This window comes from Oncorhynchus tshawytscha, unplaced genomic scaffold (genome assembly GCF_018296145.1).
Source record: "Oncorhynchus tshawytscha isolate Ot180627B unplaced genomic scaffold, Otsh_v2.0 Un_contig_3696_pilon_pilon, whole genome shotgun sequence".
Classification (NCBI taxonomy): domain Eukaryota; kingdom Metazoa; phylum Chordata; class Actinopteri; order Salmoniformes; family Salmonidae; genus Oncorhynchus; species Oncorhynchus tshawytscha.
This window is the reverse complement of record NW_024609742.1, coordinates 284,001-290,000: the sequence shown is the minus strand read 5'-3', so window position 1 is coordinate 290,000 and position 6,000 is coordinate 284,001. Positions and strand designations below refer to the sequence as shown.

General features: G+C 50.1%; 1 protein-coding gene across 1 annotated transcript in view; it reads left to right on the top strand.

Moving 5' to 3' along the window:
- gsg1l (gsg1-like) overlaps positions 1 to 6,000 on the top strand; it is a 50,513-nt gene that overhangs the window by 1,621 nt on the left and 42,892 nt on the right. The gene's annotated exons all lie outside the window — the stretch shown is intronic.

The following is a 6,000-nucleotide window of genomic DNA, read 5'->3' as shown; positions in this document are numbered from 1 at the left end:
GATATAAACGGTGTCTAAGACTACAACACAGTTCATATACTGTCCATACTGTCGATACACACCATTAGATATAAACGGTGTCTAAGACTACAACACAGTTCATATACTGTCCATACTGTCGATACACACCATTATATATAAACGGTGTCTAAGACTACAACACAGTTCATATACTGTCCATACTGTCGATACACACCATTATATATAAACGGTGTCTAAGACTACAACACAGTTCATATACTGTCCATACTGTCGATACACACCATTAGATATAAACGGTGTCTAAGACTACAACACAGTTCATATACTGTCCATACTGTCGATACAACACAGTTCATACGGTGTCTAAGACTACAACACAGTTCATATACTGTCCATACTGTCGATACACACCATTAGATATAAACGGTGTCTAAGACTACAACACAGTTCATATACTGTCCATACTGTCGATACACACCATTAGATATAAACGGTGTCTAAGACTACAACACAGTACATATGAAGTAGGTATAGCCGTATGTAAACATTACTAAAGCGACCTGTGTTCAATGACTCTATATACACAGGGCAAAGCAGTTTCTAAGGTGCAGGGTAGAGTAACGGGTGGTCCAGACTGACTATGGTTCGAGAACACCAGTGACTACGGTTCAGGGCAGGGTACAGGACACAGTTCATAGACAGTGACCATACGGTTCAGGGCAGGGTACCGGAGGAGATAGAAACAGTGACTACGGTTCAGGGCAGGGTACTCGGAGGAGACCGGCTAACAAACAGTGACTATTCAGGGCAGGGTACTCGGAGGAGACCGGCTAGAAACAGTGACTACGGTTCAGGGCAGGGTACTCGGAGGAGACCGAGAAACAGTGACTACGGTTCAGGGCAGGGTACTCGGAGGAGACCGGCTAGAAACAGTGACTACGGTTCAGGGCAGGGTACTCGGAGGAGACCGGCTAGAAACAGTGACTACGGTTCAGGGCAGGGTACTCGGAGGAGACCGTCTAGAAACAGTGACTACGGTTCAGGGCAGGGTACTCGGAGGAGACCGGCTAGAAACAGTGACTACGGTTCAGGGCAGGGTACTCGGAGGAGACCGGCTAGAAACAGTGACTACGGTTCAGGGCAGGGTACTCGGAGGAGACCGGCTAGAAACAGTGACTACGGTTCAGGGCAGGGTACTCGGAGGAGACCGGCTAGAAACAGTGACTACGGTTCAGGGCAGGGTACTCGGAGGAGACCGGCTAGAAACAGTGACTACGGTTCAGGGCAGGGTACTCGGAGGAGACCGGCTAGAAACAGTGACTACGGTTCAGGGCAGGGTACTCGGAGGAGACCGGCTAGAAACAGTGACTACGGTTCAGGGCAGGGTACTCGGAGGAGACCGGCTAGAAACAGTGACTACGGTTCAGGGCAGGGTACTCGGAGGAGACCGGCTAGAAACAGTGACTACGGTTCAGGGCAGGGTACTCGGAGGAGACCGGCTAGAAACAGTGACTACGGTTCAGGGCAGGGTACTCGGAGGAGACCGGCTAGAAACAGTGACTACGGTTCAGGGCAGGGTACTCGGAGGAGACCGGCTAGAAACAGTGACTACGGTTCAGGGCAGGGTACTCGGAGGAGACCGGCTAGAAACAGTGACTACGGTTCAGGGCAGGGTACTCGGAGGAGACCGGCTAGAAACAGTGACTACGGTTCAGGGCAGGGTACTCGGAGGAGACCGGCTAGAAACAGTGACTACGGTTCAGGGCAGGGTACTCGGAGGAGACCGGCTAGAAACAGTGACTACGGTTCAGGGCAGGGTACTCGGAGGAGACCGGCTAGAAACAGTGACTACGGTTCAGGGCAGGGTACTCGGAGGAGACCGGCTAGAAACAGTGACTACGGTTCAGGGCAGGGTACTCGGAGGAGACCGGCTAGAAACAGTGACTACGGTTCAGGGCAGGGTACTCCGAGGAGACCGGCTAGAAACAGTGACTACGGTTCAGGGCAGGGTACTCCGAGGAGACCGGCTAGCGGTGAATGTTTAACAGTCTGATGGTATAGAAGCTGTTTTCAGTCTCAGCTTTGACATTGCTCATCCACATATTTATATATTCTTATTCCATTCCTTTACTTAGATTTGCATGTATTAGGTATTTGTTGTGAAATGGTTAGATATTACTTGTTAGATATCGCTGTGCTGTTGGAACTAGAAGCACAAGCATTTCTCTACACTCGCAATAACATCTGCTAAACGCATGTGTATGTGACCAATAAAATGTAATTTGATTTTAATTTGATTTACTACTACTAGATGGTAGCGGGTTGGCTCGGTTGGCTGAGGTCCTTGATGATCTTCTTGGCCTCCCTGTGACACTAGGTGGTGTAGGTGTTCTGTCAGTGTTTCCCCAATGATGTGTTGGGCTGACCGCACCACCCTCTGGAGAGCTCTGAGGTTGCGGACAATGCTATTACCGTACTAGGTGATGACACAGCCTGACAGAATGCTCTCAATGGTGCATATATATACATTTGTGAGGGTCTTTGGGCCCAAAACGAATTTCTTCAGCCTTCTGAGGTTGAAGAAGCGCTGTTGAGCCTACTATCTGTGTGAAGGGACCATTTCGGTTGACAGTGATGTGCATGCTGAGTAATATGACATTTTTCACCCTCTCTACTGCAGCCCCGTAATGTGGACGAGGGAGTGCTCACTCTGCTGTCTCCTGAAGTCCACGATCAGCCCCTTCGTTTTGTTGATGTTGAGGTAGAGGTTATTTTGTTGGCACCACTCTGCCAGGGCTCTCACCTCCTCCCCTTAGGTTGTGTCATCGTTATTGGTAATCAGGTCTACCACTATAGCGTCGTCAACAAACTTGCTGATTGAGTTGGAGACGTGCGTGGCCATGAAGTCGTGGGTGAACAGGGAGCACAGGAGGGGGCTGAGCACGCACCCCTGTGGGGCGCCCATGTTGAGGATCAGCATAGTGGAGGTGTTGTTGTCTACCTTCACCACCTGGGGTCGGCCCGTCAGGAAGTCCAGGACCCAGTTGCACAGGGAAGGGTTCAGACCCACAGGGCCCTGAGCTTAGTGATGAGCTTGGAGGGGTACTATGGTGTTGGAAGACTGAGCTGTAGTTGATGAACAGCTTTCTTACATAGGTTGATGAACAGCTTTCTTATGGGGGTTAGATATTGGCAGTGTGCAAACTGCCAACACACAGCTGTCCCTATGGATCTGTTCCCAGGCAAAAATAAGCAGGCAGGGTGTGTTCTCTGGGTCTAGGTGGGATTGTCAGGTACAAGGTCACTCCACACACAGCTAGTCTAAAGTTATCTGCCAGGCAAGAGGCAGGGTGTGTCATCTTAGTTGTCTTACCTGAGGTCACTCCACAACAGCTGTCCTAAACAGGCAGGGTGTATCTCTTCTATTGTCTTACGGAGGTCACTTTTACACACAGCTGTCCTATGTGATCCATAAAGAAAGTACTTCATGATGACTATCTGCCAGGCAAGCAGGCAGGGTGTGTCTCTTCTATTGTCTTGTTTTACGGAGGTCACTCCACACACAGCTGTCCTATGTTATCTGCCAGGCAAGCAGGCAGGGTGTGTCTCTTCTATTGTCTTACGGAGGTCACTCCACACACAGCTGTCCTATGTTATCTGCCAGGCAAGCAGGCAGGGTGTGTCTCTTCTATTGTCTTACGGAGGTCACTCCACACACAGCTGTCCTATGTTATCTGCCAGGCAAGCAGGCAGGGTGTGTCTCTTCTATTGTCTTACGGAGGTCACTCCACACACAGCTGTCCTATGTTATCTGCCAGGCAAGCAGGCAGGGTGTGTCTCTTCTATTGTCTTACGGAGGTCACTCCACACACAGCTGTCCTATGTTATCTGCCAGGCAAGCAGGCAGGGTGTGTCTCTTCTATTGTCTTACGGAGGTCACTCCACACACAGCTGTCCTATGTTATCTGCCAGGCAAGCAGGCAGGGTGTGTCTCTTCTGTTGTCTTACGGAGGTCACTCCACACACAGCTGTCCTATGTTATCTGCCAGGCAAGCAGGCAGGGTGTGTCTCTTCTATTGTCTTACGGAGGTCACTCCACACACAGCTGTCCTATGTTCTCTGCCAGGCAAGCAGGCAGGGTGTGTCTCTTCTATTGTCTTACGGAGGTCACTCCACACACAGCTGTCCTATGTTATCTGCCAGGCAAGCAGGCAGGGTGTGTCTCTTCTATTGTCTTACGGAGGTCACTCCACACACAGCTGTCCTATGTTATCTGCCAGGCAAGCAGGCAGGGTGTGTCTCTTCTATTGTCTTACGGAGGTCACTCCACACACAGCTGTCCTATGTTCTCTGCCAGGCAAGCAGGCAGGGTGTGTCTCTTCTATTGTCTTACGGAGGTCACTCCACACACAGCTGTCCTATGTTCTCTGCCAGGCAAGCAGGCAGGGTGTGTCTCTTCTATTGTCTTACGGAGGTCACTCCACACACAGCTGTCCTATGTTATCTGCCAGGCAAGCAGGCAGGGTGTGTCTCTTCTATTGTCTTACGGAGGTCACTCCACACACAGCTGTCCTATGTTATCTGCCAGGCAAGCAGGCAGGGTGTGTCTCTTCTATTGTCTTACGGAGGTCACTCCACACACAGCTGTCCTATGTTATCTGCCAGGCAAGCAGGCAGGGTGTGTCTCTTCTATTGTCTTACGGAGGTCACTCCACACACAGCTGTCCTATGTTATCTGCCAGGCAAGCAGGCAGGGTGTGTCTCTTCTATTGTCTTACGGAGGTCACTCCACACACAGCTGTCCTATGTTATCTGCCAGGCAAGCAGGCAGGGTGTGTCTCTTCTATTGTCTTACGGAGGTCACTCCACACACAGCTGTCCTATGTTATCTGCCAGGCAAGCAGGCAGGGTGTGTGTATGCGTGTACACGTCCACGTTCCTAGTCACCTTGCCGTGGTTAAATGTGGTGGTTCGCGCTTTCAGTTTTTGCACAAATGCTGCCTAATCTAATCGCGACAGTGCAAACAACATCCTCTATCCACTTCCTGATGAATTCAGTCATCGAGTCAGTGTATACGTCGATACTATTCTCAGAGGCGACCCCGGAACATTTCCTCTGATGATCAAAACAATCTTGAAGCATAGATTCCGATTGGTCAGACCAACATTGAACAGTCCTTACCATGGTAACTTCCTGTTTGAGTTTCTGCTTATATGAGGGAAGCAGCAGAATGGAGGCATGATCTGATTTGCCAAAGGGAGGGCGGGGGGAGGGTCTTGTAGCCATCCCAAAACGGAGAGTAGCAATGGTCAAGAGTTGGTGTTGCACGTGTGGCACAGAAGATGGTGTTGATAGAATTTTGGTAGCGTTTTGTTCCTCAGATTTCCTTTATTAAAGTCCTACAATAAAGGTGGCCTCAGAATATAAGTTTCTCAGAGAGAGAGATTGTGTGTGTGAGAGAGAGATAAGAAAGAAAGGGACAAACAGACACAGAGCTTTATGGGAGCTGTGGAAGCCAATGTAGCCTGGTGAGCACTATCTGGCCAAGTCCTTCTAATTGTTTCAAACCTAACCCAAGCCTTAACCCTGACCCTAACCACTCTGCTAACCTTATGCCTAACCCCGACCCTAACCACTCTGCTAACCTTATGCCTAACCCCGACCCTAACCACTCTGCTAACCTTATGCCTAACCCCGACCCTAACCACTCTGCTAACCTTATGCCTAACCCCGACCCTAACCACTCTGCTAACCTTATGCCTGACCCCGACCCTAACCACTCTGCTAACCTTATGCCTAACCCCGACCCTAACCACTCTGCTAACCTTATGCCTAACCCCGACCCTAACCACTCTGCTAACCTTATGCCTAACCCCGACCCTAACCACTCTGCTAACCTTATGCCTAACCCCGACCCTAACCACTCTGCTAACCTTATGCCTAACCCCGACCCTAACCACTCTGCTAACCTTATGCCTAACCCTGACCCTAACCACTCTGCTAACCTTATGCCTAAC